The sequence below is a fragment of the Peromyscus maniculatus genome, chromosome 6 (genome assembly GCF_049852395.1).
Source record: "Peromyscus maniculatus bairdii isolate BWxNUB_F1_BW_parent chromosome 6, HU_Pman_BW_mat_3.1, whole genome shotgun sequence".
Lineage (NCBI taxonomy): Eukaryota > Metazoa > Chordata > Mammalia > Rodentia > Cricetidae > Peromyscus > Peromyscus maniculatus.
In genome coordinates this window covers 39,536,701-39,560,167 of record NC_134857.1, presented here as the reverse complement: position 1 = coordinate 39,560,167, position 23,467 = coordinate 39,536,701, and positions in this window count along the sequence as shown.

Below are 23,467 nucleotides of genomic sequence, written 5' to 3'. Positions count from 1 at the left end.
CAGGAATAGCATCCACGAGGCAGTTGTGTGTAGGTATCACCATAGGGTGGATTTAGTCCACTACATTTAGAGACAAATGTAAAAGCTGGAGAGGAATTTGCATCTCAGAATCCTGGAATGCTATGTTGGAATCTAGATCAATGCTTCCATTAGCACAGTGTCCTTGAGTAAAACCAATGCTAAGGCTAAAATACAATGCTGCTGTGGACTAATGGGATGTCTTTCCTTGCTTATCTTCCTGTATTAAAGTGATAAATGAATTTGCAAGCACCTTTGCGATTTCACAGCTCTCAAAAGCAATGGTTTTCTCTTTTAAGATGATTTCAAAGGAAAAAAAATCAAATATTGAAAAGAAAAACCATGGAAGCAGTGCTTACACAAGGAGATATATTTCTTTGAAGTTAATTATAAAGGGGGGGAAGGGAGCTTGCTTTTTACCTATTTTCCCTCCAATGTGTTTTTTTTTCTCCTTCTGCAAACATGGTTTCAGGATGTGAAAGAAATATCTCCCAGTGATGACACCATTTGTTCACACACGATTCAAGTCCTGATGGTGAACTATGCTGCTTTAAGACTAAGAGATAATGCAACCAAACCACCACTTGCCATTCATGCACTTTGCATCTTTTCAGTACCCAGCCATCTGTTCGGCTGCTTTCTTGAAAAGTGATATTCATTTGTTTTCATCTCCAACAAGAATTTATTGAACTCTGCTGTGTCTTGGGCATTAGATCATGGATGATATGATGAATTAAGAAATTTTTGTAATTAGTGATTGATGGGGAAAGGATGAGCCTGTTGTAGGTGGGACCATCCCTGGGCTGGTTCTATAAGAAAGCAGGCTGAACAAGATATGGGAAGTAGCCAAGAAGCAGCACTCCTCCATGGCTTCTGCATCAGCTCCTGCCTCCAGGTTCCTGCCCTGTGTAAATTCCTACCCGGACTCATAATAGTGATATGGAAGCATAAAATAAACAACCCTTTCCTCCTCTTCCTCAAAAAGAAAAGAGAAAAAAAGATTCTTGATATTCCAGTGTGAAAGATAAACAGATAAATGGGCCTTTGCATTGCAATATTATGATTTCACTTGGGAAAGGACAGGGTGGTGTGGGAACAGATAGGATAGTACCTAACTCAGCCTTGATAACACTGAAATGGGGACTGCTCATCAAGGCCGTTCATACCAGAGGACCAGATTCTCATCTGCCGTTGGCTCCTGTAGTCCTCCATGAACCTGACCAGCTTTTTTTCTAGTTAGAATGATGTTGGCTTTGAGCAGGTTGTTTGCAAAGTAGATTTTGTTCATGCTTTCTACACTGGGTCTCAAACTCCATAGCAACAGGGACAGGGTTTATTTGTATTAGTAACTTAAAAAATGGATGAAAATAAGATGTTGGACATGTTAATTTAGAGAAGAAATGACCACATGGTAAATTTTATTCTGCTGGCAATATGCACTCATGGTTGTATCTGGTGGGATTTCCCTCCTAGGCTGGGTATTGAACCTAGTCCTCTGTGCACAGCAGGCAAGCTCTGGGCCACTGAAACACACCCTGTTTCATCTGTGAACAAGACTAGAGGGCGTATCCTATTTTATGTTGAAAGGAATATTCATTTTAGAACATTTTATGAGAAACTCAAATTACACACACAGCTATGTATTGATTTTACTAAGACGCTCAACAAAAATATAAACGATAGACAAAGTTCTCATATGACAGCAATGTAACTTACAGGAGAGGCAGTGACCTGACCTATACTGCATTCTCTCCTTTTGGGTAGGGTGCAGAGGCAGGGATGATTATGCATTCAGGTTTATACTTTTAGATATAAACTCATGGAAAATGAGATTTCTTCACTCCATTGGATCATTGCAATAAAATTCACCATCTGAATCATTATTGTAATCTCACTAATTATGGATATATTAGTTTTAAATATGAAGTTGCTGTTTTGTAGGTAAAACATTTGAATATTTCAGTTCAAAGGATTCAAACTAAGTCTATCAGTATAACTGTTTTTACTTAAATGCTCACAAATATATCATAATGGATAAATACTTAACACTTGAATGCTAAGACTGGAATTGAATGGATGATTTTTTCGTATGTATACTTTGCTAAACTTCCAAACACGTGGCTGGATTTCTCAGCACATACTGACCCTATACCCACTGACATAACAACCAAATATCATGGAGGGAACTGAGCAACTCCTCTAGTAAACATGCTGTGTTCCTATGTGAGAGGCGACAAGGATGGAGACACAGCCCCACCCTGTTACCAGCAAGAGCCGGAAGAGTTCCCTTCATCTTTCAGAAATTTTGACTCAGGTAAAATGGGATCCTTGGCTTTCACAGAATTTTAAGGTGAGCTGGTATGAAGCATAGTCAGGTTTTATTAACAGACATTTTTTTTTTTTTAACAAACTTAAAACCTGAGTTTGGGGCTGGAGGAAAAAGCCCAGTCCTTTCCATTCTCTTCTCTTCCTCTGTCATGCAAAAGCACAACCCTTGTTCTGTTTACTCTTCCATTTTCTGCCACACAAGAACAGTGTACAGGCTGGGGGGTGTTGGTGCACGTTTTTAATTCCAGCACTCGGGAGGCAGAGCCAGGCAGATCTCTGTGAGTTCAAGGCCAGCCTGGTCTACAGAGTGAGATCCAGGACAGGCACCAAAACTACACAGAGAAACCCTGTCTCAAAAAACAAAACAGCAACAACAGCAAAACAGTGTACAGAGCACTGTCTTGGATGTAATACTGGGCCCTCACCAGACACTGAAACTTCTTGTTTCTTGACTTGGATCTGCTAGCCTTTTGAACCATGAAAAGAAAATCTCTGCTGTTTATCAATTTGTCCACTGTCTGATGTTTTGTTATAACAGCACAATGGTCTAAGTCATTGGAGAAAGTTAGAACATGGCTACTTTTATCTTATGTGGTCTTGGTCACAGACTTGCCTCCGGTCACAGGGTGTTGCTTATTTCCTTTAGTCCGCAAAGATAAGAATCACATCATGAGCTCTTTTTACTCCAGCACAGTTCAGGCAACCAGAAAGAGGTCATGAGGTGTCCTGTCAGGTTTTCTGAGTAGGCTTTGAAGTACTTACACCTCAGAACTTTCAACAATTACTTCAAATTACATGGACTACATGGACTCAAAACTGTGGTTCGAAGTTATATCATGTGAGGGGTGTGAGCATGCATACTACTAAACTGAATATAAAAAAGTTAAAATCTGATTCATCAAAAATCACAGTTGTAGAATTAGGAAGTTAATAGTAAGCTGACAGTGCACAGTTCTGTCTCTGGCACAATTCCTTTTTATATCTACTGGAAGCAACAGAAAACCCAAGTTCAGGAGCATCCTCTTGTTCTTTCTTACTCAGACCCAAATAGGAGCTTGGGCAAAATAAGGAGTAACTGCTATATCTAAAGCCTTGAAAACAGGATACAAGAGTTAGAGATGGTGATCGTCCACTTGATATGGGTGCTGGAAACTAAACCTAAGTTCTCTTAGAGGGCAGAAAGTGTTCATAACTACTGACTCATCTTTCCAGCCCCTTGCTTCATTCTTTTATATACAGTTTTTATATAATACGTTTAAGCCATGGCATCATCATTCTTTTCCTATGTAGATATCTTGGGAAAGAAGAACTCCTTCCTAATGAGCAAGAAAAAATAAATATGTATTAGTCAGCATTCTCTGGAGTCACAGAACTTATGGAATGAATCTCCTACCTCAATATATATGTATATATAATACACACACACACACACACACACACACACACACACACACACACGATTTATTGGAATGACTTACAGAATGCAGTCCAGCTAATCCGACAATGGCTAGCCATGAAGAGAAAGTCCAAGAATCCAGTAGTTGCTTAGTCCCCAAGGCTGGTTGTCACAGCTGGTCTTCTGTAAATGCTAGAATACTGAAGAAGTAGACTCCAATGCCAGTGAAGGAATGGATGTGCTAGCAAGGTGAGGGCATGCAGACAAAGAGCAAAAGCCTCCTTCTTCCTTGTCTTTATATAGGCTTTCCAGCAGAAGGTGAGGCCCAGATTAAAGGTGTATCTTCCCACTTCAAGATCCCAATTAAAGGCATGTGTCTTCTAGCCTTAAGATCCAGATCAAAGGTATGTATCTTCCAACTTCAATTATCTGGACTAGAAATAGATTCACCCACTTCAAACCAAGCAGAAAATCTCTCACAGGTGTTCTTCCATTTCCAGATTGTAGTTCATTCCAGATATAGTCAAGTTGACAGCCAGGAATAGCTACCCACCCTCCCAGACAGGATTCTAATTGGGACATGTTGAGGCATGTGTACTCCCTACCCTGACCAGTTCATCTTACATAGAGGGGTGAAGAAACCTGAATGACTCAATCTAGACCAAGTGCAAACCCAAGTAGGACTCACAGGTAAGAGTACACAGTAGCCCAGGGAATGGGAAGAAGAAATTCCTTTAAAGGAGAAAAGGAAGGACATCAGGTGAATAAAATTCCAGATGTTCAAACTAACATCCTTTATAGCAGCTTGTCCAAGACTCTTCATACAAACTAGCTCCTTCTGAAATGCTTAGCATTGGATTTGCAGTTCATTTCCTAAATGTGTCTTCGTGTGTGTCATTGTATTGAATTGCATAGTTAGCTCTTGTTCTAGCTCATGTCAACGCTTCCCTCCAGCTAGATACTCAGACCCCAGAGAGCAGTGACCACGGCTTCCATGGTTTTAACCTCCTCCAGTGGAGCAAGTCTCATAAGCAATAGCGGAATAAGTGTTTTATTTTGATGAATCTCTTATAAGAATGAGTCAAATCCTCTCATTAACCTAAAGAGAAATTAGATTGGGTAAATATTCCTAGCCTCTGTCCTCATGAAAGAGGAGTAAAGTGTTCATTAGAAACTAACTGGTAAGCCCTTCATGAATAGATGAAAAAATCTTTTCTTTTTTCTTTTATTTTCTTTCTTTTTCGTTTTCCTTTCTTCTTCTGTGGTAGGAGACTCTAAAACTGTGGTAAGGATACCAGGCGGTAAACAAATGACATCTAAACTTAACATAATCATGAAACTCCAGATGAATGAGTCTTTTTTTTTTTTTTTTTTTTGAGACAGGGTTTCTCTATAGCTTTGCGCCTTTCCCGGAACTCACTTTGTAGACCAGGCTGGCCTCGAACTCACAGAGCCTGGCTCTGCATCCTGAGTGCTGGGATTAAAGGCGTGTGCCACTACTGCTCAGTATGGATGAGGTTTTTTTTTTTGAAGATATTTTTTAAACCAATATCCTGTTTTGTTGTGTTGATTAAAAGAATTGCATTTTGTAATACTGCCCTTTGGGGAAATCTCTGTGGCTACTATACAGCTTCTTACATTTCTTTGTATTTGAAATCTTTGGGTTCTGGCAGGGTATATGGGCACTAATTGTGTTGGGACTGGACTAGTACTTAAAGACGCTTTCCCACTGGCTTTAGTCAGTGTTCATTTCTCATGGTATTAAAGGCTGTGTCATTTCTGTTGGCTAAATGCTGTATTTGTTAACTGCTCCTTATGGAGAGAGAGTACAGGAAAGAGACACAACCATCTGGATGTTAAGATTTCAATGGGACATATGGGGTGTATAAGATCCATCTCAACTTCAGAGTTTCAGAAGTATAGACATCTTGGGATTCAGAAAATTGGGTAAGTAATGGAATGGAAGGTCGAGAAGGGGTGGGCCTTGGAGAGTAGAAAGCCAGCGACTATTGTGGTGGTGCCAAGTGATCCTATTGATTCAATCTTAATCCGCTATTTGGGGGACACTGTGCACCACAGTTCTCCTTTCTATCATGTCAATTGCTCTCATTTATAAATAGCTTTCTGAAACTAAACATGAAATTGCATTTACTTTTCATTTCTCTCCTTCGGTCTCGGTCAGCTTCATCTTGGAATGAGCTGTCCCTTCTGGCCCCTCTTAGGAACCATTATTTTCATGGGGAGAAAAATGATCAATTTTCAAGATGCTGTGCAGCCTGAAAGACTGGCTGGGAAGGCAGGAGGGGGGCAGTGTCTCCACCCTCCTTCTCACATGAACTCATCTTCCCCCTACCCCAGCCTCAGAACAAAATGTTAAAGTATAATTTTCTAGCACATGTTTTAATCCAGTTCGTTCCAGGTCCATTGAAAGCCTAATTTCCTTTCCCCACACAGCAGCAGCTTTTCTCCCTAAATGATTTGTCCCTTGTTTGAATCCGGTGCTCATATTAGCTTTGTATAATTTCAGCTCAGTATAGGGCCAAGAAAATCACCAAGGTAATGTTGGCTACCCACATGGTAGAGTGGTGTGTGTGTGTGTGTGTGTGTGTGTGTGTGTGTGTGTGTGTGTGTGCACATGCTTATTTGGTAGAAATAACTCTCAGACAAGCCATTCTTCCTTAACGTCTGTAATAGTTGAAGGATCCTAAACTCCCACTTCTTTAACAAGAAATTCTGTGAGGGAGGTATCATCTGAGTGTGAATCGACTTGGGAGAACAATGGGCCAAGTGGCATCTCCCAACAGAGGCAGTGTAAAGTCAAGGACACTTCCTTTCCCATGTTCTCAGAAACCTGGTGCATCCAAATGTAAGGAGCAGGAGAATCTGAAGAAAAGCACTTGGGAATGTTTTCCCAATCCCCCTTTTGTGTATTTGACTCCAGGGCTTATGCTGGCTTAACATTTGAAGTAGTGCTTACTGGTCAGTTGAGGTAGGACAAGGTGGTAGGATATGATAAAGAGGCAGAAGCAGGAGGACCATGAGTTCGAAATAGTACCAATGAGAGAAAATAAGCAGTGGCCTCTGCTCTGGTTCCCTATAAGGACAGCATTGTCCTCTGGTCTTTACTCCCCAGTCCTCAGGCTCAAAGCAACTTCTGTCTGTCCCTCCTTGTCTCAAGTGCATTTTTTTTCACTTTGCTTGTTGCTGTAGTTGGAATGTGAAACCTCCTCCATAGACTCAGTTATTAAGCACATAGTAGCTGGCTGATGGTGGTCTCTGGGGATGCTATAGAACCTTTAGAAGTCTTTCTAGGAGAGATTCATCACTAGGGATGAGCGTTGAGCATTAACAGCTCACCTAACTTCAAGTTTGCTCTCTTTGCTTCATGTTCCAGGTTGGTGATGTGATCTCTCAGCTTCCTGCTCTAGCTGCCTGCTACCATGTCTCCCTGCCATTATGGACTATCCTTCTGGAACTATAATCCAGAACCACAACAACAATAACAAATAAGAACAAAAAACAAAAAAAAAAACCTCTTCCTTAAGCCATGTTGTGTAGATGTAACCAACTGTCTTATTAAAATAAAAAACACAGAACCTATGTAAAAGAGAAAGCCGAGAGGTCAGAGCTCAGAGCTAAAATCTTACCTCCTGCAGTGCTCCTAGCTTCCCCCGAAAAAGAGAGAGCTACTTCCTGTGTGTCTGTCTTTAAATAGTCTTTCTGTTCTGCCTTCTCATTGGTTGTAAACCCAAACACATGACTGCCTCATCACTGCCTGTAAGTACCGCCCTCCAGGTCTTAAAGGCGTATGTCTCCAATGTTGGCTGTATCTCTGAACACACAGAAATCTACCTAGCTCTTCTACCAAGTGCTGGGATTAAAGGCGTGCACCACCACCACCACCACCACCACCACCACCACCACCACCACCATGCCCATGCTATGGCTCTAATAGCTCTGACCTCCAGGCAACTTTATTTATTAACATACAATTAAAATCACAGTTCAGTACAAATGAAATACCACCATAATGTTGGGTCATGGTGTTTTATCACAGCAGCAGAGAAGTAATTAGTCTGTCTGCATACAACTCTGGGGGTGAACCTTTCTGATGCCACCCATTCCTTACATTGCCTTCTCTCCTGTAACATTAATTCTAATAGGGCTTTTAATTAAAAAAAAATCCAGAGCCAGATATTGGGGCAAATACTGAGAGGTCAGAGAGACAAAGGAACAAGCCACTGCCACATCTTACCTCTAGGACTACTCAGCCTGAAAAGCTTCAGTCAAAAAAGGCTTTAGTTCTTGTCTCCTCATGCCTTATATACCTTTCTCCACCCAGCCATCTCACTTCCTTCTCAGTTCTGGGATTAAAGGCATGTGTTTCCCAAGTACTGGTAGCAAAGGCATGTGCCGCCACTGCCTAGCTCTGTTTCTCTCCTAGATGAGTCAATCTCATGTAGTCCAGGGTGGCTTTGAACTCAAAGAGATCCAGATGGAACTCTGTCTCCTGAGTGCTAGGATTAAAGGTGTGTGTTACCACTGTCTGGCTTCTATGTTTAATCTAATGGCTTGTTCTGTCCTCTGATCTTCGGGCAAATTTTATTAGGGTACACAATATATCACCAGACTCTCCTTTTCAAGTATGGTCACCCATTCCTTATAATGCCTTACTCTCTCCTTTTCAAGCAACTAAAGGCTACTTCTTCCCAGATCACCTTATGATTTTTGCCCTCGTTCAGAGAATCAATACAATCACTACAACTGAGGAATCTTAAGAGTAGTAGTCTGATCTTTGTAGAGAAAGTAAAACTAGTATTTAGGAGGTTGTCCTAGTTAGCTTTAACTGCCAACTTGACACAGCCAGAGGCACCTGAGAAGGGCATCTCAATGGAGGGACTGCTTAGATCAGACTGGTCCGTGGGCTTGTCTGTGAGGAGTTGTCTTGATTGCTATGGTGATATTTTATTTGTATTAAAATGTTATTTGTATGTTAATAAATAAAGTTGCCCGGGGGTCAGAGCTATTAGCAAGCCATAGGAAAGCAGGGCAGTGGTGGCATATGCTTGTAATCCCAGCACTTGGTAGGAGAGCTAGGTAAGTCTCTGTGTGTTCAGGAATACAGCCAGCATTGGATACACATGCCTTTAATCTCAATACCAACCATAGAAGACCTGGAGGTCTATACAGACAGGCCGTGCAAGGCGGTCATGTGGTTGGGTTTACAACCAATGAGAAGGCAAAGCAGAAACTATATAAAGACTTCAACACAGTAAGTAGCTCTGGTTCGGAGAGGTAGGACCACCGCAGAAGGAAGGGTAATGCTTTAGCTCTTAGCGCTGACCTCTTGGCTTTCTTCTTTGCATAGGTTCTGTGTTTCTTATTTAATAAGACAGTTGGTTACATCTACAGATCGCCAGTTGGCATAAGAGGCCCCAGCCTACAGTGAGCAATACCACTCCCTGGGAAGGTGGCCCTGGGCTGTATGAGAAAGCGAGTTGTGTATGAGTTAGCAGTCTGCAGGAGAGTCAACAAGCAGCATTCCTTTGTGGTTTTCTTCCTTCAAGTTTCTGATTGAGTTCCCTCCATAGCTTTCCTCAATAATGGACTATACTTATAGTATATAGCTTATACTATAAGTTAAACAAATCCTTTCCTTCCCTAAGTTTATTTTTGACATAGTATTTTCTCACAGCAACAGTGAGGGAACTAAAACAGAGTTGGAGAATGGATCCTTGATTGGCAACTCACTGCGCAAGTTCGAACAAGTGAATAGGTTCTGTCGTTCATCTTTATAATGCAGCCACTGACAGGAATGCCACCAATATGTAAAAATACAAGAAGATGGTCTTTGCAGGTTGCATGTTTATGGACCCAGTAAACTGCTAGCTGCAATAACACTGGAAGCATGCTACTTATCTGACATTAGCTAGCCGTGTTCACCTACAAAAGTACTGTGAATATCGTGATAGATCTGGATACTTAAAATAATGGTGAAACATTATGAAACTATAGAACAGTACAGGCTCCACTGGGTTAAAACAAGGTTACATATGGCTATGTCCTCCTCCTCCTTCGCTGATATCCCAGACAACCTTGAAGTTATCTTGGAATCCCCACTCGTATCCCCAGCTTTAGCCATTAGTCATTAGTGAATCCCCAGTTATCCTCAGTCATTAGTGAATCCCATTGACTGCCATCCAAAACATATCACCTATACCTTCATGTCTTCCATCTTTTTTATTTTTTTGGTTGTGGTTGGTCCAAACCATCCCATCACCATTTTTTGTTCTCTGCAAGGGGGAACCTCAGATCAGCACTGCAGTACAGCTACTCCATGAGAGTGATTCTTTTATTGACAAAGAAATGCATTTGTCACTGATCCACCTTCTCTTGCTCACTGATGTATCAGCCAGACTAATAATAGTACCATGCACATAGTGGAACTCAACAAAATTTGTAAATTAACTGCTAGCAAGGATCCAATGGACCAGACATTTATAAATATGAAGGTCAAGAATGTTTGTTTCAGTGATTATACATTCCACAATAGAGCAAGAATCACTTGGATCCAGTACTTTTCATGAGTTTTCACTGGAGGCAGTAGTAATTATATATGATAAATCAAACAATCAAATCTATGCTTTGGTACAACTTTGCCATCCCCAGATATCTTTTACAGGATGTATTTACTGAGACTTCTAATTTTTTTCTTTTGTAATCTTGCTTTTCATCTGTTGAATGTCAGTGGGCAATGGCTGGCATTATGTATAACAGTGAATACACTGTTAATCACATTTTTTCTCTTTAGTGGTGTTATTAAGACATATATGTTATTTCCTACCCTCTGCTTACTAGTATTCTGTGATGATTCAAAATGGATTCTGTCCATGTGCAATTTTAAATGAAGAGGTTTGTTGTATTAAACTGTTAACTGCAGATGACACCTTATTATATTAGCATTTTTTATTTCCATCACCAATGTTCTCACAGAAGCAGCAATTTGCATTTGCACCTACTTTATATTGGCCTTGCTGGCTCTGTATTCATCTCAGCAGAGAGTATATTTAGAAACTAAACAGGCATTAAAAGCAGGATGTTCCTACTGGATTCCAACGAGATAAACCACTGTAAAATCTTAGAAACTAGAATCCTTTTGCCTGGGCTTTCTAATTACTATTTTTTCTTATCCAAATTATCTGAATAAATGACCTTTAATACCAATCAAAATCAATGTGACATTAACTCAGCCAGTGCAGAATAGGGCTGAATTAAGTAGCTGATGTGGTAAACTACTGAGAAATATGTATGAAGTCATGCGGATACAATGAGGTTATTCTCAGCCTTTCCCTGAGTTGCTAGGTGCTTAAAATTATAGCATGATGCCTTTTTATCTTTCTTGTGTGGAAGAGGAACTAATAACATTAAGACCTATCAACTCTGAATTGTTTGGTGAATGAGAAATTCAGCTAAGGCTCACTGGGTCAGATGCCAAATAATAAGATGATCATCAGTGCCCTTGAAGTACAGAGCATGGGCAGATGAAGTGAACTCTATTCACTACAGACAGTATTTGTAGGGCAGTGGAGAGATGCTGAGGTGTGAAAGGGAAGGTCTACCATTTACTATCCACAACTACAAACATACATACACACACAAGAGAGAAAGAGAGACAGAGAGACAGAGACAGAGAGAGACAGGGACAGAGACACACAGAGAGATAGAAAGACAGAGAGGGAGAGGAGAAAAAGGAGGAGTATAAGTAGTAGTAGTATTACCAGGGAAATCCAGGTTCCCCTTTAGGTTCTCAGGTTCATTAATTTAAAAATATTTTTAGGAAAACACTCAGAAGGAAGCTCAAGGTCCATTTTATTAGTGTATGAAAGAAAAGTAGGGCCAGCACACTGAAAATCCCAGCAGCTATCAGAAAGAGGGAGATGGAGAAGAAGAAAAAAGGAGGAAGAAGAAGAGGAGGAAAGGAAACTATACCTTTTGAGTTAGGGTCTGAAAAAGCCAGCATGTTCAGCAATGGAGATGAATATAGAGGGGCAGAGCTTCAGGGAGTGAGTGAGAAAGCCCAGAATGTCAAACCAAACATCAGGCCTTTTGAGTTATAACTTAGAAAATTATGGGACAGGTTAAGTGAGCAACTGCATTGAAGGAGGGTTTCTGGGAAGGGTAAATGAATTATTTCATTAAGGGGATAATTATTCCTCCCATATCCTGAGCATGCCATGGGGGAATTAGCCTTCCAAATGAGTTCTCTCTTAGCCAGGCGATTGATTGATTGGCTCCAGAACATTTGATGGGTTTTCAGGGGAGGCAGCAGCAATTACAAAATGATAAATGATAAATCAAACAAGCAATGCTTTATTCTACATGCTGGTACATTAACTCCCACAAAAAGAGACCATAGTATGTCACTTTAGAAAGTCATGACTTCATTCAGGGCCAAATGTAATCTATTCTTTTGACCAGAAGAGAGCGATTTCCCCTTAAAAGTGCCTCTACAAAGTCCTAGTAATTCCATCTTTTAAAATGCTGTTTTAAATCTTAAGGAGAGCCAAATGTGAATCTTCCCTTTCTAGTGTCATAAGGGAAATAGGAGGTGGGATCTAAAGTGGATCATGAGGCAGGATTCTATCCTCAGAGGTCTACAAGTCTGATACCCAACTGTCCTCTCCCAGAAACCAGGCAGAAAAATCTACATCTCCAATGCAGGGCTTAACCTGATTTTTGTAAGAACATGAAGCCAGTCATGTTGACCTAAAGCAAACCTCTTTCCCATTCTCATGCTAAGTGTTAGAGGCAGAGATGCCCTTAAGATCAACTTCGCTCCTCAGTGTCGCCTTAGGCCAAAGTCCTTTACTCTTTTAATACAGATTGAGGCTACACTATATCTCCCCCTGTCCACTTGTGTGTTCTGGAGGGAAAAGGGAAAAGAAAATGACAGAAGAAGCACAGCATAAACCTAGGATGCCCTGTGCACTCAAGTTTCCAACCGAGAGCATGAACATTGGCCCACCTCTTACACTAGGCCAGACTTTTCTATCTTGAACCCCCTGAAACCCAGCTATCCAGCTTTAGGCATGTTCATAGCTCCAATGAGCATTTTTCTTCCAGTGAAATGAGAGCTTCCCAGGCTGTAATGTAGACTCCAGGAAAGACACAGAGAGGAGATAAGAGAATCTGTACATGAGTCTTTAGCAAACAGACAGACAAAGGAGTCATATTTTTAATGATCACAGCTTTAGAGTTTGGAGCAGTACTTTGGACACAACAACAGAAAAGAAAATTATGGATGAATTGCACTGATGAATGTTAGGGTCAAACCTCCAATGACATATGTGTACTCAATTTGACCAAAAATTAAAAGAGTATATACTATAATCAAGTAGTTTCATTACAGAGATGAAACTATGGTTCAACAGTCAAAATCAATTAATAAAATAGGTAAGTAAGACTAATCATCTCATTAGATTCACACACACACACACACACACACACACACACACACACACACACACACCCTTTTAACAAAACTCAATATCTCTTCAAGACAAGAGTCTGAAAGTGTTGTAGTTTGAATACGATATCCCCCTTCCCTCCCTCCATCAGGGGCTTACATCTTTGTACACTTAGTCCTCAACTGATAGCCCTGGTTTGAAAGTTTGTGAAGCCTTTAGGAGGTACAGCCTCATGGAGGAAATGGGTCACTAGGTAAATGGGCCTTGAAGCTTTATAGCCTGGATCCACTTCCTGGTTCCCTCTCTGATTCCTGAATATGGGAGCAACATGACCAGCCAACCTCCTGCTCCTGCCATTGTGTCTGGGAACCCCAGTGTTGACAAATTTTAAAATAATAAATGGATTTGTTTTGCATAGGAAATTTTAAGAGAGAACATTCAGGTTAATGTGGAGAAAAGAACTATGATTGTTAAAGAGGAGAAACCTAGGACAATAGGAAACATGTCATGAGAGCAAACCCCATCCATCACAGGGTCCATGTTGTGGAGATCCAAATTAGTTTAAAGGATAGAAGCCTGAACTGGATGGAAAGGAAAGTGGAAGGACACAATGGGTGATGGAGGAGTAAACATAAGCAAAGTACAGTGATATAACTTACAAAAATGTCATCAACGCACTATGTTGTATAGTCAGTCAAATTTTAATAGAAATATCATGAAACATATTAAATATTAATCTCATATTTAAAAAATTAATATGAAGTCCAAACTCGCACTACCTCAGAATCTATGGTTGAAGCTAATGCCTTTCGAGATAAAATGCAACCACGTGTTTGGGCTCTAACCTATTATGTCTGGTATCCTCACAGGAATTATAGGTCATGATATGGAGTCATGCAGAGAAAAGGCCATGTGAAAGCAGAGCCATATCTATATGGAAGCGAGAGGCTTGGAGAAAGCCAATGCTGGTCTCAGACTTCAAGACTCAGGAAGGATAGCTGCCAACGTGACTACAGAGTGATAGTAATTCCCTGTTGGTTAGTCCTTGCTCTCTGATACTTGATTGTGAAAGACAAAAGAAAAACAACTGTATGCCTCCACGGCCATCATTTGCCTCCCTCTCTAGGTCAGGGCTCTAAGTCTCAGTGAATGAAGAGAAGTGTCTTAGCCCACACCAGGACACGAGGAGGGCGCTGGCAATGAACACCCAGGCTTCCTCACTAAATTCTGTGGTTGTGTATGGATCCCTCCTCTCATCTGAACACTCACAACCCAAGGTATTTATATTTTTAGTGTTTTTCTCCTGACTGAATAAAAGCCAACATACTAAAAAAGAAAGAAAAAAAACCAAAGCAGATGAGTTTTCACAAAATTGGAACCTCCAAAAGGGAAGTATTCATAGTGTTTTTCTTTGATTGCAATTCACAGATTTATTAAAAGAGGGTACTTCCCATATAGACTGCTAGTCTGTTTCTAAAGGTTCCCTTTCCTTTGGAAGGCAAGATGAAGGAGAGCATGCCAATGGGCTAAACTTGTTTGTACAATATGGTGATTTGCTGCAATTCAACGTGACTGCTTTACATAGTTAACTAACGGCTGTGGCCATCATTCTGAGGAGATCTGTACTGGTAAACTTGACCAGGTACTGGCTCCTCTTCTGCCCTGTTTGACTAATTCTCTCTAATTCACATGCAGGTTTACACAATGAATCCAGTCGCAAACAGAAATTATTACCAGAGATTGCCAATTAAATCACCTCCTGCAAATTACTGTATATTGGTTGTTTTCGGCTTAATTCTGTTTGGATTATACACCCTTAGTCTCAGTCTCAAGTGGAGAATGTGAGTAGCTTTCTATCCAGGGTGTAAGAGAATAATCTAAGTGGGTTTTTAATTATTTAAAATGGTCACCTAGCTCCAATATTTTTTTGAAGCAGCTCTTTAAATCATTGATGAGGGTGTCAGTACTGCCATCTGGGCAGCACATTAAAAAGAAGGAAAGAAATGTATGCAAGCTTTCATCACTTGTAAAAGTGTAGACTCAGACTTGATCTTACTAGAATCAGATTCTAGGCACTCAGTAACTCGAAGCAAGAGCAAAGAATGAGGTTCATACTTTTCCGAAATTTAAAAACTTGATCCTAGACCTACTTCCTCCTTGACTCCTCTGCCATGTCATACAATGTTTGTTCTTGATAACAGTATTGGAGGTGAATGGTTGTGATAGCTTTCTGTAACTATTAACAAATTCCCCAAGCTATTAAACTGGTAAAGAAGGAAGATTCATTTGGCTCACATGGTTTTGAAGTAGTTTCAGGTAAATTGGTCACATTGCTTATTATTCTGTAGTAAGGCAATACATTATGTTGTTGCGAAGGTAAAAACAAAGCTGTTGACATTGTGGCTGGGAAACATATACATGAAGAAGAAGAAGAAATGGAAGGAATAGATGAAGAAAGGAAGGAAGGAAGAAAGGAAGAAAGGAAGGGAGGGAGGGAGGGAGGGAGGGAAAATAAAAAAACATACCAACAAAAGTAGAAAAAAACCAGATCACAGCATCCACTTCAAGGGAACATCTATGTTTTATACTCTACCATTAGCACAAGGTGGGAGACCAGGTCTTTAACATACATCAGCTATACACAAAGGTAATGTTGCTACCCACCCCAACAGATGGAAAATTTTTTGGTATCAGCTTTACACAGCTGTGACCAAATCCCTGAGCAAGCAACCTAAGTGAAGGAGAATCTATTTTAGCTCATAATTTAAGAAGTTTGGGTCCACAATTGCTTGGACCAAATATTACAGTAGCAGAGGACTCTTACACCTCATGGTGTAGAGAAAGGAGAGACAGAGAGAGACAGAGGGAGCCAGGGAGGGAGACAGAGACAGAGACACGGAGACAGACAGAGACAGAAAGAACATCAGAAGGCCACAGAGAGCATACACCCCTTCAGGTTCTGTACCCCTAGTGTGCTGGTTAGTTTTTTTGTCAATTTGACAGAAGCTAAGGTCATCTGGGAAGAGGGAACCTCCATTAGATTGGCCTGTGAGCAAGTCTGTGGGGGGGGGATTTTTCTTGATTAATAATTGATATGGGAGGGGCCAGCTCAGAGTGGGTGGTGGTACCCTGGACACCTGATGGTCCTGAGTTGTATAAGAAAGTAAGTTGAGCAATCTATGGAGAACAAGCCAGTAAGCAGCATTCCTCCATGGCCTCTACTTCAGTTTCTGCTTCCAGGTTCCTGCCCTGGGTTCCTGTCCTGACTTCTCTTCATGATGGAAGTGTAACATGAAATAAACTCTTTCCTTTCCGAGTTGCTTTGGTCATGGTGTTCCATCACAGCAGCAGAAGGCAAACTAGGACATGCTATAACCCACTTCCTCCAGTCCAGCCTTACCTCCCAAAGTTGCTCAAATTTCTCCAAATTATGCCACCAGCTGTGGGCCAAGGCCTCAAATCACAACTTTATATTGAAACCATAATACCTGTGGTGGAGGGATTCATATGACTTCTCAGCTCCAGTGTATCTTTGTCAAGACTGATTCTGGGTTGATCTGACACAGATCCTGTGGAGTTTTCTAAGCTATCCTGTCCGTTCTCATTTCCTGAATTACCAAAAGTGCTTTCAAAAATAATTTTTTTGAGGATCCAAAATCCCTGTGAGGTAATTCTCTATTTTGTATTTGAGAAAATCGAATGTTCCAGCAACTGACCTCAAATTGGAAATGGCCTTTGACAGCGTTCTTTCTTATTTGAAGGCCAGACACATACGTATACTTGTGCATCTGAACACGCAGGCTACACAGGGACATGCTCCTCTCCCAGTTTGTTTCATACTTGGGTAAAAGCATCAACCTATGTGTCAGTCTCACTGAAGTAAAGGATGGGAGCCATCTAGCATTTCACCCCTGAGGGCCATCTATTCAAAAGTCATTTTATTAGCAATGAAGAAAATGGTTAAAATATCTCTTAGTGAACTATTTCCTAGAGAAAGTACATGTGTATTAAGTTCAACTTCAAAGCTCTCTCTCTACTGGTACACTTCACCATTTATTCCTACCAGATAAAATGAAGGCTACCAGAACTGGAGAGATGGTCAGTAGTTAAGAGTAGTGGTTGGTATTGCAGAGAACCCTGGTTCTGTTTCTAACACCCCCATGGCCTCTCACAACTACATGTAGCTCTTTTTGCAGGAAATTTGGTACCCTCTTCTGTGTTCTATGGATATTGCTCAAACATGTCACACAGATATACATGTAGGCAAAACACTCATACACAAATTTTTTTTAAAAAAATAATGCAGACCACCTTTTTAAATTAAAAAAATTCTGATCCCAACAACAAATAATTTCTAAGTATAAATACATTCCAGACATTGCCTGGGACACACTTACACTAGAAAGGTATTATTTATTTATCTGCAGCAGTTACCAGCTTTGCTCAATTCCTTTTAGGGCATGGGATTCATGATCCTTGTCATACACCCTGCCTTGATTAAAGATCTGGGACTTTACCTCTGTTCCTCCACTCATAGCCTTAGCCTCAGGGCTCTTCCATCTCAGGCACTGCAGCAGAGTCCATTCTACTATCTCTGGAATGTTCTCTCTATGGAGCTCAGCTCCTCCAGCCACCACACTGAGCATGTGCAGAAGCTTAGCAAGTAGAAGACAGCTGGTTTCAGGCTGTAACATACAGATTGGTTCTGGTGACCATGGCTTTAAGAGCTAAACAAATCTAGTATGATGATATGATTCAGTGGCCAGAGAAGTGTCTAAGCCACTGATTGGAATGCCCAGAGATGTTTTTGAGAAGGTACTAAGTCCTATTTGGTACCTGTCATGGTTATCTATAAAGTTTTGTGTCTTGGATTCAACTAATTCCCAATATATAGCTTTATTATCTCCCTTGTACCTTGCTTGGATTCTGCTGTAATTCTCTCTCTCTCTCTCTCTCTCTCTCTCTCTCTCTCTCTCTCTCTCTCTCTCTCTCTCTCTCTCTTTCTCTCTCTCCCCTTTCTCCCCTCCCCTTCCCTCCTTTTCTTCCCCTCATCATCTACTTATTTACCTACCTATCTATGCACATGCAATATATGAGCAAGAAAGCATACGAATATTCCCTAGAAGTAATTTTCCCTCTACCTCTCCTATTTTCACCGATGTCTTCCTATGGAAGCACCCACAACACAATGTTTTAAAATTCATTTTGAAAGTTAACATGCAAACTCCTGGATTTCACTGGAGCACTCTCATCTGTTCACATCATTGAACTTTGCTCATATCTGTTCCCTCCCCTCCCATGGCCATCCCTCTTCTGCCAGCAGGCCCCTTCTTTCACATCTTATCATAACACAGTGTTTTGAAAGCAGCCCTAGAGCTTGGTAGCATTGGAGCTGTTGACAATGTTCTTGGCAGCAACCAGTGGTGTCTTGCACCTTCTTTCTGTCCACTACTAGTTTCCCATGTTCTGCCCCCCACCCCGCAATTTACTGCTCCTAGAGACTGGGGTTCTTTTTTCTGTCAGGACACGGCCCTGAAAGCTTGCTGTTTGTTGAGTATTCTGTACGAGAGTTGGTTGTAGCCACTTCTCTGAGTGTCTCCTTTCTGGGAATCCCCATGTACTGGACATTACTAAGCCCTCCTTTCTTAATCTATCTTTCACTGCAGGGCCTCCAGCTGAGAATTAAGAATGACAGCCACAAAGTTATTTTTTTCCAGTCTTAGCTCCATCAATAAATACTGACACTTGTTTGATCGAAGCAAGAAGTTCCCCTTTGAAGCCTAAGTCCCTCACCACTAACACACTAATTTCTACCCCCAGTTGCTGCTTTGGTCCAGGAAGGCACACTCTCTCCATAGGCCTGCACATGTAGGGATATACACACAAGTAAGGGAGGGCTGTGGAACCTCGTGCTGTGCGCTGCTGCTACATACCTCTTTTTTGATTATCATACTCTTTAAGGCTGAGACTTGATAACTTATTAGAATTCGTGGAGTCTCTTCGTCATGGAGAAAACACCTCATCAGCATGAAGGAGCTGCTAGCCTGGTAACATTTGGAGCCTCTCAGTTACTTAGAGAGTCTCATAATGCCGCTCTCCACTATGCTATTTCTTTGAGAACCTATGCATTTTACTGATTGCATCTAACAAAACAAAATTGTTTTGATCCCTGATCTGTGTTTTGGCAGGTCTTCTGATCAATCAGATAACTTTGATTTCGGTGACAGACCTTAGAAAACTAAGTCCTACAAAGTATGAGAACTAAATTTCAGTGTCTCTGTACTACAGTGTTTCTGTGACACTGTCCATGAACTCTGCTCTGATGAAATGTGAATCTGTTGTGCCCGTGTTGTGAGACACCCCTGAGCAAGACCACCACAGTGCCGATATCTGATGCAAAACACACAGGGGTTTATTGATAACAAGCAAGCCCAGGCTTGGTCCGTATCCAAGACTCCAACACAGCAGGTGGAGGAGGCTGTCCCTGAGCTCTCAGAGTGACTGGTTTTTAAAGGGAAAAACTATAAGCAGGGTGGTACAAGCCTTTGCATCATATGATTGGGTAAAGGTGTGTAACCTTTGAATTTACTGGTTAGGGGTTACAGTTATCATTTTTGGGCAGGTCTGGACAATTCCCAGGCTTTGTCCTTGAGCTGCCATGGAGGCTGGCTGGCCTAGCATGTATTGACTGTGGGGGCTGACTCAGTGGCCCAGGCTCGGTCCTTGACTCATGCACATAGATAGCTCTAAGTTGGTAAGGGGTCCTAGACAGTAAAAAAAATAGACTGAACCTTGAGAAGTCAGAGTACATGCAGAAAGGGAGCTACTGCAAGGACTAAGTCTTTTGTTCACGGCCCTCCCAGAAACTGCTCACTCAAGTCTCAGGAAACTGAAATTGAGGCCTGATCTCTGAGAGAAGACTGAGCAGCTTGATATGGCATCTGCTTGGTCCTTTCAAATCATCAATATACACATCTTATATCCATATATTTGGCATATATCCATCAAGGTTCTCTAGAAAAACAGAACTAATTACATATGCATTATGCAAATAAATCACCAGAGATTGATTATGAAAATGGGTTCCCTGGCTATGGGGACTGAAATTCCCCAGGACACGCCCTCTGAAAAACAGGAGAACCTTCCTGTGGTTTTACCAATGGAACACACTGGAACTGGTGTGAAAAATGGGAGGATCAATGAAGCTCACGAAATAACCCAGCCAGACTGCAAAGGAATGGAGTCAGGGGAGAGGGGAACTGTGCTCAGTTCTAGATCGAAGGCTTGAAACTTACTGGGTAGATAGAAGGGAGTGAGTCCCAGCATGATCTAAGTGAGTTCAAATGTTCCCTTCTTTGTATTTTGGTACCTCTGGGTACTCAGCAGATAGGGTCATACCCATCTACATGGGTCAAGATACCTTTTCTTAGACTGACAATTAAAATTCTAATCTCTTCTAGAAACACCCTCACATAGCACACCAGAAAAAGCTTCACTAGCTATCTAGGTAACCCTTGACACAGTCAATGTCACTCATGAAATGAATCACAGCACCTCTATACTCAATGACAAGTGCAGAACCCAACACAGCTTAGCTTCATTGTTATGTGTTTTGCTGCTTCTTCAATAACCTGACTACCCTCGATAACCAGGATTTTTACCCATGCATAGCGTGAGTTCAAGAGTTTCTATTTTCTTTGTTCTAATATAATGTGGTTATATTATTTCCCCAGTGAATATTCCATGAATAGAACATTACCGTATTTTCATAGAGAAATTTAGAAATGGGGTGCTTATCTATGTCACTTAAACAATCTTAGTCTGAAATCATCTGAATGACTCTGATGATTATTTTTAACACACACATATATACATATATATACACACATACACACATACACACACACACATTTGTTTATCTATCTGTCTGCTTTGCTGGCCTTGAATTGTGATCCTTCTACCAATACCTCTTAAATGCTCAAATTTCAGTTGTGTGACAGCTTTCCAGTGATTCATATTCCCCCCCCCTCTCTCTCTCTCTCTCTGTGTGTGTGTGTGTGTGTGTGTGTGTGTGTGTGTGTGTGTGTGTGTATGTATGTATGTATGCATTCCTGCTACAGGCACATGGGTGCTACAGGGTAGATGTGGAGATCAAAAGACAACCTTGATTGGTTGTTTGAGACAGAGTCTTTGTTGCTTCCTTATTGTGTACACAAGGCTAACTGACTGGTGGATTTCCAGAGCATCATCTTTCTTGCCCCCCATCTTACTATAGGACACTGCGATTATAGACATTCTGGCTATACATCTCTTTCTTAAAAAAGTATCCTGGATTAATAAAATAGTACCAAGCACTATTACCAGTTAAAGAATCCCTAATCTTTTTTTCAGTGATTCTATTTATTTCTGGGAATTTAATTTTTATTTTTATGTGTAGGAGTGTTTGTTTGCTTGTTTTATCTGTGTACCATATGGATGCAGTGCCCGAAAAAGCCAGAAGAGGGAGTCAGATTCCCCAGTACTGAAGTTATACATGATTGGAAGTTGCTGTGTGGGCACTGGAAACTAAACTGAGATCTTCTATAGGAGCAGCCAGTGTTCTTAACCTGTGAACTGATTCTTCATCTCTTTGATTTTTTAAAAATTATTTTTTTCCAGTGATTCTTAATATAGTGTCCTAGTTATGGGGATTTGATATATATGTGAAAAACCCTGGGAAAAAATCCATAGATTTTTTTCTAGTCTAATGTGAAAAATAAACTAAGGTCCAAAGTTAATGTGATGATAATTCAGAGAAAAGAGAATTGCTTTGCTACCAGGTCCCTGGAATCTGAAGAGATTTACTTGATACATTTGTTACTTTTCTATTGCTATGGATAAAATACCACGACCAAGGCAAATTATAGAAGAAAAGGTTAATTTTGGTGTTCAGTTTCAGAGTCCACAATGGTGAGTACAGCTTGGCAGCCAGCAGCCAGAGCAGGTGTGGAGATTACATTTTCAAGCAAAAACACGAAGCAGAGAACAAACTGGGAGGGAGGCAAGGCTATAAATCCTCAAAGGCCACCCACAGTGAAGTGCTTCCTCCAGAAAGGCCATGCCTCCTAAACATCCCCAACAGGACCACCAACTGAGGACTAGGTGTTTGAGTATGTCAGCTTCTGTGGAACATTCCTCAATCAAGCCACAACACTTGGTTTTCAAGTTAGTAAACAAGAGAGGACAGATCGTTTTTCCTTTCAGAAAAACAAAATGGTGGCCAGTGGGGCTGAAATCACTTGGAACCACGAGATGTTAGGGTCATGCTCATCAACAAATGTTCCTAAACTGTGAGTGTGCGTGGGAGGACTGAGAGGTCACAGCTAAACAATCCAATGTGGAACAGCATTTCCTAAGGAAGAGGAAGGCTCTGATGCCGTGGAGATCTGAGTCTCAGGAAGAAGTTAGAGGCTGTGCTGACAAGCAAAAGGCAGCCCGTTTGAGGGGGAAACGGATTATTCTCCTAACGACACTTGCTGGTTTGTGGAGTGCATTATTTGGCCTATTCTGGAAATCATCTGGTGAGATCCTGGCAGCTGGTGTTGAGGATGCAAATGCTGTTCCAAGAGACATCCCTGGTTTTCAGAAGCTTCCTGGGGGCAACCCCAGATGGCTCAGTTAGCTGAAATCCCATTCTCTGCTGCTCCAAACACTTCCTAGAAGCCCTAGTTCTCACAAAAGAGGAACCACAAGAACATAGTCACTCCCCCGTGTTCAGTTTGCAAGCGATGTGAACACTTTCAGTCTAAGAGCAAATCATTAGCAAGCAGGCTACTCATTCTGTTTATAATTAATGTTATAGCTTGGGAGTCTTGAGTCTAAGAAGTTAATCCAGTGGAGAAGTTGGCTGTGTTCATAGGACAAGAAGCTTTGAGTCAAAGGCATCTAAGCTGGTTATGAGATCCAGCACGCAGGGTTTTTATTGCTGTGAGAGAACATGATGGGGAGGAAAGGGTTTATTTGGCTTACACTTCAGCATTGCTGTTCATCACTGAAGGAAGTCAGGACAGGAACTCAAATGGCAAGACCCTGGAGGCAGGAGCTCACACAGAGTCCATGGAGGGGTGCTGCTTACTGGCTTGCTCCCCTCTCCTCTTGTTCAGCATGCTCTCTTATAGAATCCAGGACTACTATCCCAGTACCCACAATGGGCTGGATTATCCCCCATTGATCACTAATTGAGAAAAGGTCTTACAGCTGGATCTCATGGAGGATAATG